General features: G+C 42.7%; 1 pseudogene; it reads left to right on the top strand.

Annotated features, from left to right (window-relative positions):
• LOC108636597 overlaps positions 1–24,685 on the top strand; it is an 87,703-nt pseudogene extending 63,018 nt beyond the window's left edge.

Below are 25,349 nucleotides of genomic sequence, written 5' to 3'. Positions count from 1 at the left end.
GGGACATGGTGGCCGCTCATGTGGTTGAATCATTGTCTGAATAGAGGAGATAGAGGCTGCCTTTATGTTAGAAGCAGCCCCCCTTTCCTGATGTCTGGGGTGGAAAGGACTTTGAATAGACAGTGGAGCATAGCATGGAGTAGTGGAAAGTAATTACCTTTGCCCAGTGGCTAGCAAGGGATGCTTTCACATCAAAATGGACAGCTAATTTCTGCTGTCCTTCCTTCCCCATGATGAAGCTACAAAAGCACCTGAATCTTCAATTTATTCTTCCATTACTCTGGTTATGTAGACAAGGACTAGTTCTGATACAGTAATTCTTTCCTGGGATGGTAAACAGACATTGGGGAAGAGAATATCTTTCTGTTGGAGAAGATAAGCTGGGAGGAAGTGACTCCAGGGCTGCTGCTACCATGTTTTTTTTTTTTGCAATCCAGAGAGACACTAAGCTGAAAAGAGTGAGACAAGTAATTTTAGCATTGTTGAATCCCTGAGGTTCTGGTTCTTATAGTATTTGTCCTTCCTACCTTTTTTCCTCTCAACAGTTACTTCAGTTCAGTTCAGTCTCACAGGCATTTCAAACTCTTTGCAACTCCATAGACTGCAGAACACAGACTCACGTCCATTGAGTCAGTGATGCCATCCAGCCATCTCATCCTCTGTCATCCCCTTCTCCTCCTGCCCCCAATCCCTCCCAGCATCAGAGTCTTTTCCAACGAGTCAGCTCTTCGCATGAGGTGGCCAAAGTACTGCAGTTTCAGCTTTAGCATCATTCCTTCCAAAGAAATCCCAGGGCTGATCTCCTTCAGAATGGACTGGTTGGATCTCCTTGCAGTCCAAGGGACTCTCAAGAGTCTTCTCCAATGCCACAGTTCAAAAGCATGAATTCTTCATCACTCAGCGTTCTTTATAGTCCAACTCTCACATCAATACATGACTACTGGAAAAAAATTGGCTTTGCTTACATAGACCTTTGTTGGCAAAGTGATGTGTCTGCTTTTTAATACACTGTCTAGATTTGTAATAGCTTCTCTTCTAAGGAGCAAGCATCTTTAAATTTCATGGCCACAGTTGCCATCTGCAGTGATTTTGGAGCCCAAGAAAATAAAATCTGTCACTGTTTCCACTTTTTCCCTATCTATTTGCCATGGACTGATGGGACTAGATGTCATGATCTTAGTTTTTTGAATGTTGAGTTTTAAGCCACCTTTTTTTCATTCTCCTCTTTCACTCTCATCAAGAAGCTCTTTAGTTCCTTCTTTGCTTTCTTCCATTTGAGTGGTATCATTTGCATATCTGAGGTTATTGATATTTCTCCCAGCAATCTTGATTCCAGCTTGTGCTTCCTCCAGCCCAGCATTTCTCATGATGTACTCTGCATATAAGTTAAATAAACAGGGTGACAATATACAGCCTTGACTTCTTTCCCTATTTTTTGGAACCAGTCTGTTGTTCCATGTCCAGTTCTAACTGTTGCTTCCTGACCTGCATACAGATTTCTCAAGAGGCAGGTCAGGTGGTCTGATATTCCCATCTCTTTCAGAATTTTCCACAGTTTGTTGTGATCCACACAGTCAAAGGCTTTGACGTAATCAATAAAGCAGAAATAGATGTTTTTCTAGAACCCTCTTGCTTTTTTGATGATTCACCGGATGTTGGCAATTTGATCTCTGGTTCCTCTGCTTCTTCTAAATCCAGCTTGAACATCTGGGAAATTCATAGTTCACGTATTGCTGAAGCCTGGCTTGGAGAATTTTGAGCATTACTTTACTAGCATGTGAGATGAGTACAATTGTGTGGTAATTTGAGCATTCTTTGGCATTGCCTTTCTTATGGATTGGAATGAAAACTGACCTTTTCTAGTTCTGTGGCCACTGCTGAGTTTTCCAAATTTGCTGGCATATTGAGTGCAGCACTTTCACAGCATCATCTTTCAGGGTTTGAAATAGCTCAACTGGAATTCCATCACCTCCACTAGCTTTGTTTGTAGTGATGCTTCCTAAGGCCCATTTGACTTTGCATTCCAGGATGTCTGGCTCTAGGTGAGTGATCACACCATTGTGATTATCTGGGTCTTGAAGATCTTTTTTGTATAGTTCTTTTGTGTATTCTCGCCACCTCTTCTTAATATCTTCTGCTTCTGTTAGGTCCATACCATTTCTGTCCTTTATTGTGCCCATCTTTGCATGAAATGTTCCCTTGGTGTCTCTAATTTTCTTGAGATCTAAAATCTTTCCCATTCTGTTGTTCTCCTCTATTTCTTTGCATTGATCACTGAGGAAGGCTTTCTTATCTCTCCTTGCTATTCTTTGGATCTCTGCCTTCAAATGGGTATATCTTTCCTTTTCTCCTTTGCTTTTCACTTCTCTTCTTTTCACAGCTATTTGTAAGGGCTCCTCAGACAGCCGTTTTGTTTTTTTGCATTTCTTTTTCTTGGGGATGATCTTGATCCCTGTCTCCTGTACAATGTCGTGAACCTCGTCCATAGTACTTCAGGCACTCTATCAGATCTAATCCCTTGAATCTATTTGTCACTTCCACTGTATAATCATAAGGGATTTTATTTAAGTCATACCTGAATGGCCTAGTGGTTTTCCCTACTTTCTTCAGTTTAAGTCTGAATTTGGCAATAAGGAGTTCATGATCTGAGCCACAGTTAGCTCCTGGTCTTGTTTTTGCTGACTGTATAGAGCTTCTCCATCTTTAACTGCAAAGAATATAATCAATCTGCTTTCGGTGTTGACCATCTGGTGATGTCCATGTGTAGAGTCTTCTCTTGTGTTGTTGGAAGAGGGTGTTTGCTATGACCAGTGTGTTCTCTTGGCAAAACTCTATTAGTCTTTGCCCTGGTTCATTCTGTACTCCAAGGCCAAATTTGCCTGTTACTCCAAGTGTTTTTTGACTTCCTACTTTTGCATTCCAGTCCCTTATAATGAAAAGGACATCTTTTGGGGGTGTTATTTCTAGAAGGTCTTGTAGGTCTTCATAGAACCATTCAACTTCAGCTTCTTCAGCATTATTGGTCAGGACATCGACTTGGATTACTGTGATATTGATTTGTTTGCCTTGGAAACAAACAGAGGTCATTCTGTCATTTTTGAGACTGTGTCCAAGTACTGTACTTTGGACTCTTTTGTTGACCATGATGGCTACTCCATTTCTTCTAAGGGATTCTTGCCCGCAGTAGTAGATATAATGGTCATCTGAGTTAAATTCACCCATTCCAGCCAAACAATTATTATTATTGTTATTATCAAAAATTTATAATATTTTAGTTTCTAAGGGAGGAGGCGATTATGATGAACAAGACAGAGAAGTCCTTGCTGTCTTGGTCTTTACATATTGTTTCTCTTCAGTCGCTCACTCGTGTTCGACTCTTCAACCCCATGGATTGAAGCATGCCAGACTTCCATGTCCTTCCATGTCCTTCATCTCCCAGAGGTTTGCTCAACCTCATGTCCATTGAGTCAATGATGCCATCCAGCCATCTCATCCTTTGTCATCCCTCTCTCCTCATGTCTTCGATCTTTCTCAGCATCAGAGTCTTTACCAGTGAGTTAGCTCTTCACATCAGGTGGCCAAAGTTTGGAGCTTCAGCTTCAGCATCAGTCCTTCCAATGAATATTCAGCATTGATTTCCTTTAGGATTGACTAGTTTGACCTCCTTGTTGTCCAAGGGACTCTCGAGTCTTCTTTAGCACTACTGTTTGAAAGCATCAGTTCTTTGGTGCTTAGGCTTCTTTAGAGTCCAAATCTCACATCTGTACATGACTACTGGAAAAAACCATAGCATTGACTATAAGGACCTTTGTGGGCAAAGTGCTCTCTACTTTTTAATACACTGTCTAGGTCTGTTATATCTTTTTTTCCAAGGAGCAAGCTTTAAACACTAGGGTGAAGAAATAGACAACAGATTATTAAGCAAATAATAATTGTAAGAACAGCAAATGATAATAAGTTCTTTGAAGGAAATACAGTAGGAGATGATGTGATAAAGTCTGACTCCAGGTGGGGAGGACAGCTTATGTTGTCTGAGTGGTCAGGACCAGCTTCACTGAGGAGATGGTACTTGGGCTAATGTCCAAAGGGCAAGAAAGAACAGGCCATGTGGAGATTTGAAGAACAAGAAATTCAAGAGAAGAAACAGCCAGAAGAAAACCCCTGATGAGGAAAAGCTTAGTGTTTTAAAAACAAACAAACAATAAAAAAGTGATGGTAGAAAGAACAGAAGGAGAAAGTAGAGACAGATGAGATTGGAAACTATGTGAGGTTTACAGTCCTTGGCCAGGAGATGAAGTTTTGTTCTGGGAGTTGAGGGATATGTTTGGAGAATTTTAAACAAGAGGATAACAGTATTTAATTTGAGTTTAAAAAGGAGTATTTTGGCTACTATACAGAGAATAATTATAAGGAGGAAAGAGAATATGCCAGAAATCTGGTTCAATATTTTGTTCCTTATTAATTAGAATGATTATAATTATAAAAAAAAGTGAATAAGAATATGATTATATTATCAATACACAATTCCAGAATGATTCTCTGGTCTCACAGATCCCATTCAGGAACCAGGGTCTTGCCATCTTTTAGCAGGTTGTGCTCAGCATATTAACTTGGTTCTCAAGCTTCTGTTCTCTTGTTTACCAGACAGCTGCCTCAGTTCCAGGCATCTCACGTAGACACACACGTAGGTGACAGAGGGACTGTCCTCTAGTGATTCTCTTTATTAGCAAGGGAAAACTCTTTCCGAAGCCCCTTCCTAGAGACCAGGATTGAGATACATGTCAAGGGGGACTAGAATGATCAAAGTTGTGTTAAACCCTCTGTGGTTCTCTCCTTTCCCTGAGCACATAGAAAGACAAATGTTGAACAAAATCAAGACTTATCAACAAGAAAGAAGAGAGGCAACTCACAGTGTCTGCTGTGATTGATTGGATTACTCTGAGTAATTACTCTGAATAATTCAGATAACTTTTAAACACCTTTGTTAAACTATTTTTGTCAGAGGGGAGATGTTGGGTAACTATATATATATACTTTAATCATAGTCTAGATTGAATTTTAGAAACACTGTAATTCATACTAGGTCTTCCTGAGTTTGTCAGTTAACATCTTCTTGATCACTGAGCTCTCTTTTGTTATCTTTGGGTCTGAGACAAAAGATGGTAACTGGCAAGTATGGGTGACATTGTTGCTGCTCATGGGTTGGTCCATCTGAGACTGATATGAAATCAATTCAAATCATCATCTCCAGGTCCACTCCCTCATCCTCTTTGTCATTTTCATCTTGCTTATGATGTGCCCATCTTCATCTGCATATGATGGTGACCTGACAGTTCCTCTCCTCCTGAAATCAGCTGGCATTACTCTCTCCTGATTGCCCATGCTCTGGCTTCCTTTGGCCAAGGTTCTGGCCCTGCAACTTTGTCATGAAACTCAGTGCTTATTCTTTTGTCTTCACTGCTGCTGCTGACCCCTTCCACAGCACTGCCAATCCTCCATGTAGCTGGAAGAGGGCTATTTCTTAGGGAGCCTCCAGACTGCAGTTCTGGATTCCTTTCTGAAGCCAGAGTGCTACTTCTATCCTATGAGGTGTCTCATTGCTGTCATAACACAGCCAGTATAGTAATTTCTAGTTCGTGTTTGATTTCTGTCCCTTCTTACCAATGTTCATGACTAAATATACTTACCCTGAGTAGACTGTATTCTAGATGAGAAGAGGAGGTAAGTATAGATAAGTAAGGATTATAAAGGAAGAGTGCCTTGTCCTATTGAATCAGCTGAGTCAGGAACAGTGCTGGGCAGAATTTTCTGGGCTGTCAGTTTGGTAATCCTACTTGCTTGAAGCCTGTGAAGTTTCTTTCCCTGTCCAGCTTCAGTCATTATTTAAAATCATTCAAGTCAATGTCACTAGGCTCTCCCAAGAGAAGCAGGCAATTGCAAAGTCGACTCTTGTATGTGACTTCTGTAACTCTACTGTCAGGCTTTATTGAGTTGCTCAACTGTAAGTGCCTTTTAGCTGGACACTGGGTCTGGTTATATGTACATATCAGGCAAATAACGACCCAACCAGAAAGATTCAAGAAGAAATTACAAGACCCTCTTGCTTTTCATATTTCCATAAACAGCTGAAGTCACAACATCCATAAAAGAAGCAAAATCCGACTGTCATCTAGGAGAGACAAAGGGCATATAGCAACTCATTATCATATCCTCTTGAATTTGTTGACAGCATCAGCTATAAATTGAGTCACTCAGCATGGTAGAAGGAAATGGCAACCCACTCCAGTGTTCTCGCTTGGAGAATCCCAGAGACGGGGGAGCCTGGTGGGCTGCTGTCTATGGGGTCGCACAGAGTCAGACACGACTGAAATGACTTAGCAGGAGCAGCAGCAGAATAAAAAGCAGAGAAGGCAATGGCGGTGAAGTACTGGAGAACCCACTCCAGTACTCTTGCCTGGAAAATCCCATGGTCAGAGGAGCCTGGTGGGCTGCAGTTCATGGGGTCATGAAGAGTCAAACACGACTGAGTGACTTCACTTTCACTTTTCACTTTCATGCATTGGAGAAGGCAATGGGAACCCACTCCAGTGTTCTTGCTTGAAGAATCCCAGGGACAGGGGAGCCTGGTGGGCTGCCATCTCTGGGGTCGCACAGAGTCAGACACGACTGAAGCGACTTAGCAGCAGCAGCAGCAGCAAGGTAGGGGCCACAGACTGGGTACATTTTGATAATGCTGATGATTGACTGAAACAGTTCAGGACAAGATCATAGACTCTTCGGATGAAAGGAATCCTCAGGTATGTTTCATTTTCTGCCTAAGACCATGTAGTCCAGGGATGCTTGATTTAAATTCTAAACTTTAGGGAACTTACAGACCTGCTAAAATAATATGTATACTTTATAAGTCTGGGCAATTTTTGATAAAGAAGATTGTTAATAGCTTCCATTCAGTTCAGTTCAGTCGCTCAGTTGTGTCCGACTATTTGTGACCCCATGAATTGCAGCACGCCAGGCCTCCCTGTCCATCACCAACTCCCAGAGTCCACCCAAACCCATGTCCATTGTGTCGGTGATGCCATCCAGCCATCTCATCCTCGGCCGTCCCCTTCTCCTCCTGCCCTGAATCCCTCCCAGCATCAGAGTCTTTTCCAATGAGTCAACTCTTCGCATGAGGTGGCCACAGTACTGGAGTTTCAGCTTTAGCATCATTCCTTCCAAAGAAATCCCAGGGCTGATCTCCTTCAGAATGGACTGGTTGGATCTCCTTGCAGTCCAAGGGACTCTCAAGAGTCTTCTCCAACACCACAGTTCAAAAGCATCAATTCTTCGGCGCTCAGCCTTCTTCACAGTCCAACTCTCACATCCATACGTGACCACAGGAAAAACCATAGCCTTGACTAGACAGACCTTAGTCGGCAAAGTAATGTCTCTGCTTTTGAATATACTATCTAGGTTGGTCATAACTTTTCTTCCAAGGAGTAAGCATCTTTTAATTTCATGGCTGCACTCACCATCTGCACTGATTCTGGAGCCCCCCAAAATAAAGTCTGACACGGTTTCTACTGTTTCCCCATCTATTTCCCATGAAGTGATGGGACCCGATGCCATAATCTTTGTTTTCTGAATGTTGAGCTTTAAGCCAACTTTTTCACTCTCCTCTTTTACTTTCATCAAGAGGCTTTTTAGCTCCTCTTCACTTTCTGCCATAAGGGTGGTATCATCTGCATATCTGAGGTTGTTGATATTTCTCCCAGCAATCTTGATCCCAGCTTGTGTTTCTTCCAGTCCAGTGTTTCTCATAATGTACTCTGCATGTAAGTTAAATAAACAGGGTGACAATATACAGCCTTGATGTACTCCTTTTCCTATTTTTAGGAACCAGTCTGTTGTTCCATGTCCAGTTCTAACTGTTGCTTCCTGACCTGCATACAGATATCTCAAGAGGCAGATCAGGTGGTCTGGTATTCCCATCTCTTTCAGAATTTTCCACAGTTTATTGTGATCCACACAGTCAAAGGCTTTGGCATAGTCAATAAAGCAGAAATAGATGTTTTTCTGGAACTCTCTTGCTTTTTCCATGATCCAGCGGATGTTGGCAATTTGATCTCTGGTTCCTCTGCCTTTTCTAAAACCAGCTTGAACATCAGGGAGTTCACGGTTCACATATTGCTGAAGCCTGGCTTGGAGAATTTTGAGCATTACTTTACTAGCATGTGAGATGAGTGCAATTATGCGGTAGTTTGAGCATTCTTTGGCATTGCCTTTCTTTGGAATTGGAATGAAAACTGATCTTTTCCAGTCCTGTGGCCATTGCTGAGTTTTCCAAATTTGCTGGCATATTGAGTGCAGCACTTTCACAGCATCATCTTTCAGGATTTGAAATAGCTCAACTGGAATTCCATCATCTCCACTAGCTTTGTTTGTAGTGATGCTTTCTAAGGCCCACTTGATTTCACATTCCTAGATGTCTGGCTCTAGATGAGTGATCACATCATAATGATTATCTGGGTCATGAATATCTTTTTTGTATAGTTCTTCTGTGTATTCTTGCCACCTCTTCTTAATATCTTCTGCTTCTGTTAGGTCCATACCATTTCTGTCCTTTATCAAGCCCATCTTTGCATGAAATGTTCCCTTGGTATCTCTAATTTTCTTGAAGAGATCTCTAGTCTTTCCCATTCTGTTGTTTTCCTCCTATTTCTCTGCATTGATCACTGAAGAAGGCTTTCTTATCTCTTCTTGCTATTCTTTGGAACTCTGCATTCAGATGCTTATATCTTTCCTTTTCTCCTTTGCTTTTCACTTCTCTTCTTTTCACAGCTATTTGTAAGGCCTCCCCAGACAGCCATTTTGCTTTTTTGCAGTTCTTTTCCATGGGGATGGTCTTGATCCCTGTCTCCTGTACAATGTCACGAACCTCATTCCATAGTTCATCAGGCACTCTATCTATCAGCTCTAGGCCCTTAAATCTATTTCTTACTTACACTGTATAATCATAAGGAATTTGATTTAGGTCATACCTGAATGGTCTAGAGGTTTTCCCTATTTTCTTCAATTTGAGTCTGAATTTGGCAATAAGGAGTTCATGATCTGAGCCACAGTCAGCTCCCGGTCTTATTTTTGTTGACTGTATAGAGCTTCTCCATCTTTGGCTGCAAAGAATATAATCAGTCTGGTTTTGGTGTTAGCCATCTGGTGATGTCCATGTGTAGAGTCTTCTCTTGTGTTGTTGGAAGAGGGTGTTTGCTATGACCAGTGCATTTTCTTGGCAAAACTCTACTAGTCTTTGCCCTGCTTCATTCCGCATTCCAAGGCCAAATTTGCCTGTTACTCCAGGTGTTTCCTGACTTCCTACTTTTGCATTCCAGTCCCCTATAATGAAAAGGACATCTTTTTTGGATGTTAGTTCTAGAAGGTCTTGTAGGTCTTCATAGAACTGTTCAACTTCAGCTTCTTCAGCGTTACTGGTTGGGGCATAGACTTGGATAACTGTGATATTGAATGGTTTGCCTTGGAGACAAACAGAGATCATTCTGTCTTTTTGAGATTGCATCCAAATACTGCATTTCAGACTCTTTTGTTGACCATGATGGCTACTCCATTTCTTCTGAGGGATTCCTGCCCGCAGTAATAGATATAATGGTCATCTGAGTTAAATTCACCCATTCCAGTCCATTTTAGTTCACTGATTCCTAGAATGTCGACATTCACCCTTGCCATCTCTTGTTTGACCACTTCCAATTTGCCTTGATTCATGGACCTGACATTCCAAGTTCCTATGCAATATTGCTCTTTACAGTATCGGATCTTACTTCTGTCACCAGTCACATCCACAACTGGGTATTGTTTTTGCTTTGCCTCCATCCCTTCATTCTTTCTGGAAATATTTCTACACTGATCTCCAGGAGCATATTGGGCACCTAAAGACCTGGGGAGTTCCTCTTGGTATCCTATCATTTTGCCTTTTCATACTGTTCAGCTTCCATTAGATTCTTAAAATGGGCCTGTGACTAAATAGAGTTAGTCGTTGAGGTCCAACCTCATCCCCTCCCGTGTGTGGGTTCTTGCAGCATCCCTTCCCATGTATGAACACTCTAGTTAGAGAACCCTTCTTCCCTCCTCCTGCTCCCCTCTTTTCCTTTTGAAAAGCAACCAGTTTGGTGCCAGCTTCTCAAGCTATAGTACTCAGAGCCGTGAGGTATGTGAAGAGGGATGGGAGCTCTAGGATAAACCAGGACCATCTTCCCAGAAGGAAACTGTCACTAGAAGATTTGGACAAAAACTCATTTTCATATTTAAGGACAAATCACATATATGATGATAGAGTGAACATGTACAATTTACATGACTTTGTAAGTTAGAACATGAAGCTTGCACCCAGAAGTTCCTCTGGAATCTTCCCTCAGCCATAAAATAAGGCTAATAAAATGCCCCACTGTGTTGTGGACTCTAAGGAAATGAGGACTGAGGGGTGCCTGGCTCACTGTAGGCCTGTTCTCAATGGTACTGCCCCCTCAACCCCGCCCCTACGACTTATATGATGAGCTGAAATCTGCCTCCAGGAAACTAGTCCTAGTTCTGTCTTCTGGGGCCTTGGGATTGTGGATAGCTATCTTTCCCCTTCCTTCAGTACAATTCTTTGGTCGCATTAAAAAATTGTGGGAAAATATGCATCACATAAGCTACATTCTAACCCCCTTCTTAAAGTGCACCATTCTGCGGCATTCAGTACCTTCACAGTGATGGGCGACCATCGCCATTATCTAGTTCCAGAGCTTTTTCATCACTTCAAATGGAAGCCCTGTGCTGGTGAAGCATCACTTCTTTCTCCCCTCCAGCCCCTGGCAAACAATACCCTGCTTTCTGTTGCTGTGGATTTGCCTGCTCTGGATATCTCTTGTAAATAGAATCCTACAGTATGTGGCCTTTTGTTTCTGGTTTGTTTTCCTTGAGCTCAGAGAAATAAAGGGACCGAGAGACCTTAGGTGAAAGAAAGGCCTAAGGGACTGAGAAGTGGGGAGGGGCACTAAGGGATTGACAAGGGTGAACACAAACATATTTGGCCTCATACTGTAGCCCCAGGTCCTGGCTTTTATGCCTGGCTATCAGAGTCCAGCCCTGTTGCTGCAGGCACACAAGGCCTGGCAAGATCATCACTGCCAGCCGTCTGAATATTGAGTCTAGGCCAGAGGCATCTGTCAGATCCAAGTTCGGCTTGGGCAGCACGTGCTCAGGAAGCAAGCTTTCAAGCTCGCTGAGTCCAGCTGGATGCCATGCTCCGTTTATCCTTGTATGGCACAGTGGAGCCTCGTTATAGGAGCTGCGCTTGCCTGAACATTCAGAGGAAAGGCAAACCAGACTGGCCTGGCCATCGTGGCCTTTGGAAAAGCAGAAAGGCTGCTCGTGTGTGCAGCCAGCACGCTGCCTGGGTAATTAAATCACTCCCAGGGAAAATCTTGTTTGAGCACTAAAGGTCACAACTATGATTCGTCTGTGATTCTTTGTCAATACGTTTTTCTAACCAAGTACCACATAAAGAGTCCATTATATGGGCTTTGGGGCTGCCTGCTTGCCCAGGGATGGGAAGGAAAAAATTTGTGGGCTGGCCCTGTTACATGCACCATTTAACACAGCACAATTGCCCTCCCTCCTCGAGGAGTCTGCCTTTTGTTGACTCAAGTCCTAATTCATGTGGGGGGAGTTTAGTGTAACTAGACGTTTAGGGTCTCATAAAAGGTTTCAACTAGTTTCACAAAGATACTCACAGATGCCTGAACAGTAAACACTGGAAAGGCTCAGCACTGGGTTAGAAGTTGGGAGAATGAAGCCTGAATTGTGTTTGTGTTTTGCTTTAATGGTTCCAGTAAATGACTAGGCTAAACCCAGGATTTGTGCTTTCCCCTTGGGTCCTACCCTATCCTTTCTCACACAGAGCACCAGAAAAACCACTGGATCAAACTCGGGCTTAGGGCTTGAGAGTTGGGGGCATTTTCAGAGGTCTTTGAGGAAACTGGTGTTGGATGGCAGCTCAAGCAATTGGCCCCCCTGTGGGAGCAGGAAGGCAGGTGAACCACACTGCCTTGACTGTGACAGCCCAACCCTCCAGAAGGAAAGGAGAATTCCCAGTTGCTCAGGTACAGTCCAAGTGGATGGAGGAGCTTCTCCTCCTATGGAAACTCCAGCTCAATCCCCACCTCCTCCATGAAACCCTAAATAATGTAAAGTTTTATTTTTCTCTGAAGTAAAGTTAAGACCAGGGTAGATGGCAGCTTCATAACAGCATCAGAGACCTAGGTGCCTTTGATCTCTCTGCTGCTCCATCCTTCAGTGTGTGGGCCATGTGCTAGCTGGGACTGCGTCTGTTGCATTTAGTGTAAAAACAGAAAAATATGTCCTTTTAATTTTTCCTCTTCCATGAAAGAAGTCTGGAGGCAGGGAATGCCTTGAAGGGATCAGACTCCCTCCAGGTGATCACTCTGCTGTTTCTGGGGTGGGGTTCCCATCCTCAGGGTGTCCTAGCTATCAGATCTGAGTTCTAGGCAACTTGGTAGGGAAAGAGAAGGGTACACTCTGACCTTGTTAATGTTATTAAAAAAAAAAAAAAGCCCAGAGTTTAGAGGCTGGGGAGATGACTGTGATTACCAGTAATTGAGATCAAACTAAGATGAAGTGGTGATTTTATTGATTTATTCTATCTAAAATGCATGAAGAAGAATGAGCCCACAAATGTGTGAGTCTGCACTTGGAGCCAGGATGCTGGGTTCACGTCTTACTTGGTAATCAATGTGACCTTAGGCCTCAATTTTCCCATTTATGCATCAAAGGGGTTAGATTTTCAAAAAACCAGATCTTAAAGCTGGGCTCCCTTAGATTAAGGACGAATGAACCAAAATGGGCTCACTGGCAGGTTAGGTGTCCACCAAGAGGATGAATCCATAGCAAAATGCTGAGTGGAATCTAGGAAATGGAGCAGAAAAGTAGAGGGCCAGTAAGGCAGGACAGCTAGCATGTGAAGCTAGAGATGGTAGGCTGCAGAGGAAATGGAAGAAACGCATTTGGGATTGAGGTAGCCAGAAATCACAGTGTGTTAGTTGCTTAGTCGTGTCCGACTCTTTGCGACCCCATGGACTTTAGGCCACCAGGCTCCTCTGTCCGTGGGATTCTCCTGGCAAGAATACTGGAATGGGTTGCCATCTCCTTCTCCAGGGGATCTTCCTTACCCAGGGATCAAACCCAGGTCTCCTGCATTGCAGGTGGATGCTTTACTGTCTGAGTACTAGGGAAGCCTGAAATCACAGTTGCTGCTGCTAAGTCGCTTCAGTCGCGTCCAACTCTGTGCGACCCCATAGACGGCAGCCCGCCAGGCTTCCTCATCCCTGGGACTCTCCAGGCAAGAACACTGGAGTGGGGTGCCATTTTGTTGCTCAGTTGTGTCCGACTGTAAGCGACCCCATGGACTGCAGCCCAACAGCCTCCTCCGTCCATGGGATTTTCCAGGCAAGAGTACTGGAGTGGGGTGCCATTGCCCTCTCCTGGGGTCAAATGAGACTGCGTGAGAACTGATTCAGTGCAGGGGCGCCATCTGCCCAACACCCCTCTACTGCCTGAGCTTTCTGGGTCTGAGAGAATTCCTCAAAGAGTTCCATGGTGCTCAGATCTCCTACAGCTCTAAAATGGCTGTTGGTCTAAGTTGAATCCAGAGGTGATAAAAATGCTAAGGAAACATAGCTGGCCTGGGAGCTGATGCCTCTGACCCCTCTGGTCCTCCCCAAGCTTGAAGTGAAGCCATAGGCGTCACTGACTCTGGAATAGGAATGGGCAAGACTGGTTTCAAGATATTCAAGGGAAAACAGTTCTCTCTCAGTTTGAGATGAATGGGTTAATGCAAACCAAAAAACCATGGAGAATTTCTGAAAGGAATTGTGTCATCTGGCTTTAAAGATGATGAGACTTGTGTGGTATTTCTCTCTGATTCTCAGGAAAGAAAAGATTGAGTGAGAATGAGCGAAGACAAAGAAACCTTGCAGAAGAAGATTGAGGGTTGGGTTTTAAACCTCCATGCAGGCAAATATTCTGTGTTGAGGAAGGTGATTTTTTTTAATACTTTCTGAAGATGCCAAGAGTTTTTCAGATACTCTCAAGTAAACAAACAGAGTCAGGTGCATGCTTGCAAATAGTTTCTTCAGCTGTCCGTGGGCTAGGAATTCAGAAGTCTCCAGAAATCACTGTGTTCTTCAACTACAGTCTCTGTAATTACACTGCACAGAATATGCACTAGTTCTTGATACTCATATTTGATTTGATTGATGCCATGTGCAATAGAGAGGCAGGATCAGGGGAATAAAACAGGGCTGTGTTTCCTGCAAGAAACTAGCCCCTATCTCTCAAGTAATGAGCATTTATTCTATTGGGGATGGGGGTGGTGGTGGTGGGAGTGGAAGATGGAAAGAGAGGATTTCTGAAGGGGCCGTGGATCAATCCAACATGCTGAGCTGTACTGCAGTCAACTAAACCAGATGGAATTTTCTGGTATGATGAGAAAAACTGAGAGTAGTGTAGTGTTTCAGCAAAACTAAAGGGCATTTTTATTTGCTTCTCTCTTGTATGTCTTGTGACTATCAAAAAATAGAATCAGGACGTGCTTTGGCAGTTAGAGATTTCTATATTTCCAGGTGGAGGCGAATAATTTATTAGGATCTATTTACAACAGGTGAAGTTCCTTTTTTCATGTTAGGAAAAACTACCTTGTTGACAAAGTAAATAGCAAATGAGTCCAAGGGCCCTGAAAAAGAATGTTTGGAGGGTTTGCAATAATATCTTGAAGGTTAAATTGACAAATACCCATGATTTCAGTTCAGTTCAGTTCAGTCGCTCACTGATTTAAGATACATTAATTTCATCCAGTTTATAGTTTAAGTAGTGAAGAAACAACATCGATTTTCTCTAATCAATTTCTCTTAAAAATTTTTTTTTGAGGAAAATGGAGCAATATGAAATTTGAGCAATATTCTGCTAAATGGAGAGAAGTCAGTGAACAGGATAGAGGTTATCTTTCATGGCATATTTTCAGGAATTACAGTGTGTATTGGTTTTTGTTAAGGTTGCAAGGTAGATACATGAGTAAATGAATGAATAAAAGGTGATCTCTGTTTTTAAGAAGGCAAGATATATTCAAAAAATATAACACATGGCTGCCAAAAATGAAGGCTAATTGAGAAGCCTCAGTTGTGTTCAGAGCTTCACCATCTGCCTGCTACCCCAGGAATAGAAACTTGGGGTCATCTTTAACTTACTCCTTTCCCTTGTTCCCTACATGTGTTCCTTGATTCCTCCCCCTGGAATTCCCTCCCTCACCTGATCCTTCCCATCCCTCAAGACCAAGGTCAAATGTCGACTTCTGCACAGAGACTTCCCTCATGTCCTCAGTATGAACTAACTTCTGTGGCTTAAATCTACTTGCAGATTTCTAGTGATCTAGGGTGGACCACATGGAGACTGCCTTTGGCCCAGGTTAGATAAAAGAGAAGAGAATAACAGAAGGTTTTCTTTTCATCTGAAGACCAGAGCTGAATTGACTCATTGACCTTCCACCAGAGGCATTTTCAGGCCAGCTGTTCGCACCTTCATACCTCACCTGTCTGATAGGAAGCATACAAAGTGGTAGGTATGCATCTCCTCAGAAGAATCCTGAGCTTGTGGACTATACTAGGAGGGAGTGAGAGAGACAGCAAGACAGAGAGAAACACAGTGAGACACACACACACAGAAACAGAGGGAACGAGGCTGGAACAGGCCCTATCCTGGAAGGAAGCAGGCTCAAAGCATCCCCCTTCTTCAGCTTCATGATGAAACCAGTGCAGCAGACAGTGTAATATTGAGTACTGAGTTGCTTCAGTTGTGTCTGACTCTGTGCAACCCTATGGGCTGTAGCCTGCCAGGCTCCTCTGTCAAGAATACTAGAATGGGTTGCCATTTCCTCCTCCAGGGTCAGGATCTTCCTGACCCAGTGATTGAACCCATGACTCTTAAGTCTCCTGCATTGGCAGGTGGGTTCTTTACCACTGGCGCCACCTGGGAAGTTGAATATTGACCGTGTAATAATGGGACACAGCAACTGCTGTGTTTCTCCCTCAGTGAATTCCTGTGATCTTGGTTCTTTCCCATTCAGTCAGTGATAGACCTTGCTTTAGCACTCCAAGAGATGAGAACCTCAAAGAACAAAGAAGCAGTACTTGGTTTTTTGAAACTCATGAGAGCAATAAGAGTCTTGAGAGATAGAGGTGAGGGAAAGCTTTGGGGTCTGTGTGAATCAGAAGTAAGAGGCTGGGGAGACAAGCCGGCTTCATCCCCCTATCCGGACCAGAGGAAGATTCCTGGGCATGAGCAACTGGGTAGTTGAATTCTGGGTGGTGACTGAGGCCCCAGCTTCAGGCCCCTAGCATAGAATGGACCAGTATCTTGCTTCACAGGTGAAGCCGAGGAAGATATTAAGCTTCTCAGTTTTCTTGTCCCATTCACCTTGGCACATGACATGTCTCTCATCAAAGAGAATCTCAGGTGGCCCCACCAATCCTCCACGGCCCCAGGGCAACATGCAAAAACACCCCACCCATCTGCCCTCTACCACCTTAGAGAAGGCTTCTCACCTATCAGAGAGGACCAGTGAATGTGAGGACCACTGAATGTGGTGCTCACCTAGGGATCTATGACACCCCCAGGAATGCCAGAGCAGAGAGACGCGGGTGACCAGGACTGGGGCATGCACACCTTCATCCCAGGGAAGGACCTGGTGGAGAGGTGATGGTGGTTAAGAATGGGATGCCTCCTCCTGACCAAAGCAGCTCTGCACAACTCAGTGGGACATGAACACAAATATCTGTAAATAGAAAGAAAATCCTGCTTTGCCTGAGCTTATCCTAAAATGAAGTTTCTCTTACCACCAAGAAGTGGGATTTGAGATAGAACTATAAAACTGAAGAACAGTATATTTATTTGTTCTTCTCAATTTGTGGCCTAAAACAATTCATACCTGCTGTACAAAGTATTACATACTCTTGAGTGTTGTGTCTCCTCACTTATTGACAGAATAAAAGAGCCCCACCTATTGGTACAACTGCTGACAAAATGCTCTTAAACCTGACCAGCTCTTCTCCTTGGAGGTGAGCTGAGTTTGCAGGGGGTAGGGGGAGGGGGGCATTGGGGAAGGGGGAGGAGACCTGAGCCTCCACTAGAGGCCACCAGACACCACAGAGCAGCACACTGCTGTCTGATTCAACATTAGCCACTTCAGTGGAGTTCTTGCAAGCCACTTAGTGGAAGACTGTGTCATACCAAGTCTTAGCCTAAACTGGCACTCTACCCTCTATTTGCACTGAAACTTTTGGTGCTGGATTAAGAGGGACTTTCCTTTTAGAGGGCTTTGCTAAAAGATTCTCCTTGAGAGGAAGGAATGTTTCATTACTGAAATCTGTTTTTTTTGCAAATGGTTCTTTTCTTACAGAGAAGCTGATAACATAAAAACTACTAGGCACAGTTTCTGGTGTTCTCAGAGGTATTAGAGATGACTGAGTTGTCAGTATAATCTCAGGGGCAGAGCCTTTTTCACTGGACTTTTGATTGATTGCGTTGGATGCTTGTCAGTTACCACAAGAAGTTCCTGGATTAGGGAACAGCAGGAACATGCTTTACCTTTGCCTGTTTCTGCGGCACGTAAGCACTTCAAAAGCCATCTCTTTAGCACTTGAGTACCTAATCAATTGCGTATCTCAATTTTGATTTTTTGATACAGTCTCTTGAGTCTTAGGTGTTAGATACAATGAACATGATGAGTAGCTTGGAAATGCTCTCCTGTCCTGTCGAAGTGAGCGGTTAGCATCCTTTCTGTGGCCCAAGGCCCGTGCGCATACGTGTCAACTCTTTTCAATCATGTCCGACTCTTTGTGACCCCAGGGTCTGTAGCCTGCCAGGCTCCTCTGTCCATGTGATTCTCCAGGCAGGAATACTGGAATGGGTTGCCACACCCTCCTCAGGGAAGCTTCCCAACCCAGGGATTGAACCTGCATCTCCTGTAGCTCCTGCATTGCAGGTGGATTCTTTATCATTGAGCCACCAGGGAAGCCAAGGCCTGACACCCTTCTTAATAGTTATCTCATCTTAAGCCCAGATTAAAAACCTTCAATGGATCCCCACTGAGTCCAAACTCCTTAGCCTGGGATCTGAGGGCTTCATTAGCTAAAGTTTGTCTTGATGTCAGCTGTCACCTGGCATATCCTCTTAGCCTGATACTCAAGCTATGGAAAACGGAGTGTTGTTCATGGAACACACCAGGTTTATTCCACACCTTTGTGCTTTTGTGTATACTGGTACCCAAAATATCCTTCCCCTTTGTCCATCTAGTAAAAACCCACTTGTATTTCAGTACTTACCCCCTCCCTAAATTCTTCCCTGAACGTCTAAGAAATCCCAACTCTATATCCCTTATAATACTTCTGGTGCCCCATGTTTATAGCCTCTTTAGGGCTTTGTTGGCATGATTTTATCATGTGGCTGTCACCATTTCTAGAAAGAACTCTAAAGGCAAGGGCCACATCCTACCTTGCTCTGTGTGCCTAATGCCTGGTGTCTAACCCTCAAGAAGTGTTTACTGAGTAAATGCAGTGGGCTTTGACTTCTGCAAAAATTTTGTAGTATTGCTAGTTTGACAATGATGACAGGTAGCTCTTTTCCAGGAAGCTGGATGTGGCTGTATTGAGGAGAAAGATTTCAGCTCATGATTGGGAAGACTTTGACTTCAGGTCAAAGGAACCACTGAATTATCACCATCAAAAAACTGGGAAAAGAATTTTAATGTAATTCATCATGTATGGTCTCATTTAAAGAGATTTTATTGCCATTAGCAGGTCAGCCAACCAAGACCACACCCTCATTTGAGAAGCTCCCAAGAAGTTCTTGAAATTAACTTCTGGAGAAGCCTGGCTTGAAGGGTAGGTTCCAAGCAAACTGTAACACTGGGGACATTTGCCTTTACCTGGCAACTTTTCCTCCTCCCTCATTCCCACCCTGATCTTTCAGATTGCTACTAAGAGATTCAAGGTGCCCCTTTGACTTCCTTTTGAAGATCATGATTGAATACTTTAGATTATTAATTTGCGTTACAGTGTATTATAATTACATGTTTATATGGTTATAACACCTATGAGATCTTTGGGCTTCTGGAGGTCAGGAAAGTATATCATGTTTACTTTTTCAGGTAAACATGAAAATATATCATGCTTATCCTTGGGCTCTATATAGTGCTACCATGAAAGTGAAAGTGTTAGTCTCTCAGTCGTGTCTGACTGTTTGTGATCCCATGGACAGTACAGCCCACCAGACTCCTCTGTTCATGGAATTCTCCAGGCAAGAATACTGGAGTAGGTAGCCATTCTCTTCTCCAGGGGATCTTCCTGACCCAGGGATTGAACCCAGTCTCCTGCATTGCAGATGGATTCTTTACCATCTGAGCTACCGATAAATGTTAGTTGAGAGACATCCCTGGCAGTCCAGTGGTTAAAACTTCACCTTCTAATGTACGGGGTACAGGTTCAATCCCTGGTCGGGGAGCTAAGATCCCACATGACTGAAAACCAAAACATAAAACAGAAACAATATTGTAGCAAATTACAAATTTAAAATTCTAAAAAATGTTAGTTGGATAAATGTATAAATAAAAAGTATAGAGATTTCCTACCTCGTACTATGTTTTAAGAAATTTCCTTGAATCTTCCTGGAAAAGACTATTCTATTTTTCTAATTTTTAGATTAAGCAAAAGCACACAAAACTTAGCACACTTCTCACAATTGCCCTAATTCATTAGTGGAACTGGAAGATTTTATATCCTCCATCTGTGGAATGCTTTATAGTTTAAAAGGCATAATCACCACCTTTTCTCCTATTCGACCTTTCTAATGACCCTGTGAAAGAAGTGTTACTCTCAGCAGTTTACCAATGAAAAAACTGGTGCTCAGAGAGGTTAGCAACACCCCTGAAGTTGCACAGGTAGCAATTTCCTGAGCCAGAACTAGAACTTCTTTTGAAGATAACTCACTGTCCATAGGGTTGCACAGAGTCGGACACAACTGAAACAACTCAACATGCATGCCTGCATTGGAGAAGGAAATGGCAACCCACTCCAGTACTCTTGCCTGGAGAATCCCAGGGACAGAGGAGCCTGGTGGGCTGCCATCTATGGGGTCGCACAGAGTCGGACATGACTGAAGCGACTTAGCAGCAGCAGCAGCAGCAATTTTCCTTTCATTATAATACACAGCCTTCCCAGCTTAGTCACTGCTGGGCCTAGTGGGGTCTCTGATGGTAAGGCAATGCCAATTTTGGATGCAAATTTAATTGAAATGTCTTTAAACATGAGGCTGGTATTAGTGTTTTCCATTGTCCTAAGAGTTATGTAGTAAATTATCCTAAAAGCTATGCCTATATTTCAGATACTTTGTTAATAGTACACATACTACAAAACAGAATCATGAAAATACTCTTGGCTCTCTGCTGATACAGTGTATGCAAAACATGCTATACGCTCTCAACTTTTCACTTAAACCTAACATAAGAACATTGGGAAAATTCAGTAAAGTGAAGATATCTACAGTCTCTTCAATTTTGTGTATTTGCTCTATCTGTAGTATTAGGCAAATATGAAACTTTGTCATATCTATGCAATGTTTAACAATGAAATACTTGGGAAAATAGCAAACCAAATGCATGTTGTGCAGTAAATTAGGAAATTTGACTTTTTATAACCTTGGGCATTGTCAGATTCTCTACAATGCTTCTAAATCCTTTTGCTTTATGGTTTTCATATATCTGCTAGAGATAAGTGTATGTAAAATTGGATATTTTCCAGGCAATATGTCTTTCATTTGTAGCTCTTGAAGAGTTCAGCTATATGCAGTAATGTATTTGTGTTTTAGAATGCTGACTATGGGATAAAGTACTACACTTAAATATACAATACTTCTACCAACATTCCTTAAACTATTTGGATAAACATGGCTGTGACTTCTATATAATTTATTGCACTCTGAAAATCATAGTTATAACTCCCACTTTGTATTTTAGAAATTTGAAAACGTATCTTATTTCTACTACTAGAATATGGTTTCCTTGAGGGCAACATCTGTAACATTTACAACTGTGTTTAGCTACCAGTAGCAGAAAAGTTTGCTAAAAGGCTGAAACAAATAGGGGTTGAATTATTTCATAGAACAATACACCCAGAGGAAAGCAGCGGCAAGGGTTCACTAATTATATTAGAGCAAATTTTGTTGCAGTTTTCTTGGTCTTTTCCTCATGTTGTTATCTCATGGTTGCAAGAGGGCTACTGTCCCTCCAGTCATCAAGTCACCACTAAGGGCAGAAAGAAGGGGAAGTAGGCAGGAGCTATTTCCATCCTTTTTATCTCTCAGAAACCTACTAGTAGACTTTTGACTTACTGTCTCCTTGGCCAGAGCCATACCCTGACCACTCTCCATTGCAACAAAGGCTGGTAAAGTGCATATTTAACTTTTGAAGGTTTACTGGGGGAAAGTGGCAAGGCAGAAGGTGGTTGGGAGGGACCGTTGGTTCAGCCAACCAGCAGTCATCTCCCTGAATCTCCTGTAGCTCTAAAACTGTGCTTAAACTGCATAGGTACTGTAAATGGATAAAATCACTTCATTATAATCCAATTTAGGGATTATTATGTTGGCTTTGTTGCTGTAGGCTTTCAGGGGAAAAGAACTAATGTGAGTGCCTGTGATGTGCTAGTAGGCAGTCCACATGCTTTGAATCATTTAATCCTCAGAACAATCCCCATTTTACAGCTAAGAAAACTGGAGCTCAAGTGGATTAAGAAGCTTGAGGTTGTAGTTAGTGAGGTGAAGAGACACTTTTCAAACACATCCATCTGATGCCAAAGCCCAAGCTATCTCTAGTCTACCACCTGACTCTTGAATGATTCAAATCACATGCTATGAAGATCATCCTAGTATGCTGGCACAGCCTTCATATTCTTTATAATTGTGAAATGGGAAGTCTGACTCAATACTGTCAGTGACTTTCTGGGATAAAGTCATAGGCTGTAACATCATTAGACATTCTAAACTACATTTGTTTTTGAAAAAGTATGTCTGTTTAAGCAGAGGTTAAATGAACTTCCTAGTTTGGGTTGAGTGAGAGGTAAGGCTTATGCCAGTCTCTGCTACATTTAAGGGTAGAGGCAGCACATCACCTTGGATCTGATTTTGTGCAGGGAAGGGTCATTTCCATGGTGCTTCTTAGTTATGCAAACTGAAGGTGAGTACATATTCCTTGCTCAAGGAGGGCAGAAGGACCTTTTGTGGCTTCCTTTGGAGAGTCAGCCTGAATCCAAAGCCTTCAGGCCAGAGCGCGCTGAGACTTCAACCCCTGCTTCTGAGATTGGTATTAGGGAAACTGATTGGTTGGTCCACTGGCAGAAGACACCAGTGGATTAAAGACAGTTCCTCCAAAGGAAGTTTGAGATGGTGAGCTGAGCCAATGCAGCATGTGGCAAAGATTCAGGAGTCCTCTGGTAGGGTGACCTAAACAGCGGAACAGGACTGAATAAATGAATAGAGACTGGGAGCACCAGGCCTCCCCACAGCACGCAAAGCACTGAGACAGCTGGTAGAACTGGTCCTCCTCTGCGACATCTTGCAGCTGTAGGAGGCTATAGCAGCAGTGGACTGCCAAACTCTACAGTTCTCTGCTTGCCTGGGGTCTGGTCAAGACAATGTCCCTGTGCACTGGGTAAGCCCAGGAGCTTTGGAGTGGGCTGTGAGAATCCAAGCAGGAAATCCCCAGTTTGCACCTCCACAGGGTTAATATAGGGTCTGAAGTCATGCTCTGGGGAAGAAGCAACTGTATTTTATAGGGAGTTTATCATTTATGGGGGCTTCCCAGGTGGCTCAGTGGTAAAGAATCTGCCTTCAGTGTAGGAGATGCAGGTTAGATCCCTGGATCAGGAAGATCCCCTGGAGGAGGAAATGGCAACCCACTCTAGTGTTCTTGCCTGAAAAATCCCATGGACAGAGGAGCCTGATGGGCTACAGTTCATGGGGTCACAAAAGAGTCAGACATAACTGAATAACCTATAACCTATAACCGAGTGTAGGTTATACCTTGAAAGTCAATAACAAAAATACTGCTCTGCTGATGAATTGATATTAATATATTTCCAGGCCTACCGGTGGAGGCAGATAAAAGCACAGCTAGATAATTTGGTATTAAATTGTTGGGTCTGAAACCTAGAGGTAGAGAAAAATGTTAATAAAGGCATCTCTTTCATGGGAAGCGAGTCCTGATGCACAAAGACAAGACAGAAAGGGAGATTACAGAAGAACACTCCAGGGGGTCAGTGTGTGTGCACACACAGAATGCATAGAGTGACTACATTGATAGGAAACAAGGGGTGGAACAGATGGGAGCAGAGATTAGTGGGGTTAACTATGTAATTTATTATTTGTATTTGAATAAGTAATATGTTCACATGTTCAAAATTTGAATCATTTGAAATCATGTAACAAAAGTGAATTCATTCCTGTCCTACCCACTCAGTTCCTTACCTTAGAGGCAACCAAGATTTGAGGTCCTTACACACCTCTGGAGAGATACTTTATGCATATGTAAGTAAGTAAGTGTGTGTGTGTGTAGCTGCAACGTTTACATGGTTGGTTTTATAGCACATATATCATTTTCCATCTTGCTTAAAAAACTTGGCAATATGATTTGGAGATCATTTCATATTAGTATAGAGGGAGCTTTGCCATTTGTTTTTCTTTCTTTAGAGCTTTGAACAACCCATTGCTGGATGTGCCGTACTTTAGCCAGTCCTCTCTTTATGGGCATTTTTGAGTGTTGCCAATGTTTTGCAATCATTAGGCTTGTATGTACCTCCTGTGTGTGTGTGTATGTGAGAGAGAGAGAGAGAGAGAGAGAATCTTGCTAGCATGAAGATTTGTTTATAAGGATCCCGACTGTGCTCTGCAGCTACTAAACAGATCATGAAGGCTCCAGTTAGATTTGCTCATGTGTGTGCAGTTGTTCAGTTATATTCAACTCCTTGTGACTCCATAAACTATAGCCCACCAGGCTCTTCTGTCCATGGAATTCTCCAGGCAAGAACACTGGAGTGGGTTGCCATTTCCCTCTCCAGGGGATCTTCAGATTCAGGGATCTAACCCATGTCTCATGCGTCTCCTGCATTGGTAGGCAGATTCTTTACCACTGCACCATCTAGGAAGCAGTTATTAGACTTAGTTGAGCCTAAAAATCTCCACTATAATGGTTAGCAGGAAGGTTTGGAGAGCCATGCTTGTTTTCCATTTTGCCTCTCTGAGACTTCTTAATTTTCCCTTACAGTTTGGGGATGGATGACATTATTATTTTCAGACTGTAGTAAGAAAGCAGCCTAAGTAGATACCTCTAGATCTTCTAAGATTGGTTACGCAGGTAAAGGAGATGTTTGATTTTAAATGCTCCTACTCAAAAGACATCCCTTTCATAACAGGTGTAAGAAAGAGGCAAAGTAGAGATTTTGGTAGCAAGGAGCGTTGGGCTGGGAGAGCAGATAATCAGGCCAAGGAGAAGCTGAAATTAAGACTTGTTATGGTGGATCTACTTGTAGATATTTGAGAGTCAGTTGTAATTGAATTTTTATTGTTCAGTCAGAATGCAGTATATCCACTGCCCTTTAAAATTTTTAATTGAGGAGACATATTAAAGTTTTAAATTATTAGATCAATTTTGCCTTGATTGGCCACTATATAAAAGCAGGCAGAGCCCATCTATAGCAGCTCCTAATAGTTCCCTACCATCAATCAAAGTATGTTTCTCCATTTTATTTCTTGCCTCTACTATTAACTTGTCACTACCAACCTGCTTTTATTCTTTCACATGCTGTGTGATGGTTAGTTAGCTAGCCAGATAGATTATAAGGGATACATTAACACTTAGTATTTTTGACGGAGCACTGAGCCAAACAAAAGCTATTTCTTACGGAAGACAATGAAGCCTGCTGCTCTCCATGTGTCTGACTTTGTGGTTCTCACTTTCTCTGAGTGGGTAGATAATAGCCATGTAATCATTTTAGTGCAGACGCATTTAATTAGCATCTTTCTTAACAGGTTTCTATTATCATCTGATGGTCAGTTCTCTGAGTAGCCAGGATCATTATTTCAGGCTTTCCTCTCCGCTGCCCTGGGATCTATTTTTGGCAGAATGAATGAGAAACTCCTGAAGCAAACTAAGTCCATCAGGTTTTGGTTCCAAAGAAATGGACCTCTGGGTTTCTGAACAG

Source organism: Capra hircus, chromosome 8 (assembly GCF_001704415.2).
Source record: "Capra hircus breed San Clemente chromosome 8, ASM170441v1, whole genome shotgun sequence".
NCBI classification, from domain to species: Eukaryota; Metazoa; Chordata; class Mammalia; order Artiodactyla; family Bovidae; genus Capra; species Capra hircus.
Note: the sequence above shows the minus strand (reverse complement) of the source record. Positions and strands in the feature narration are given on the sequence as shown.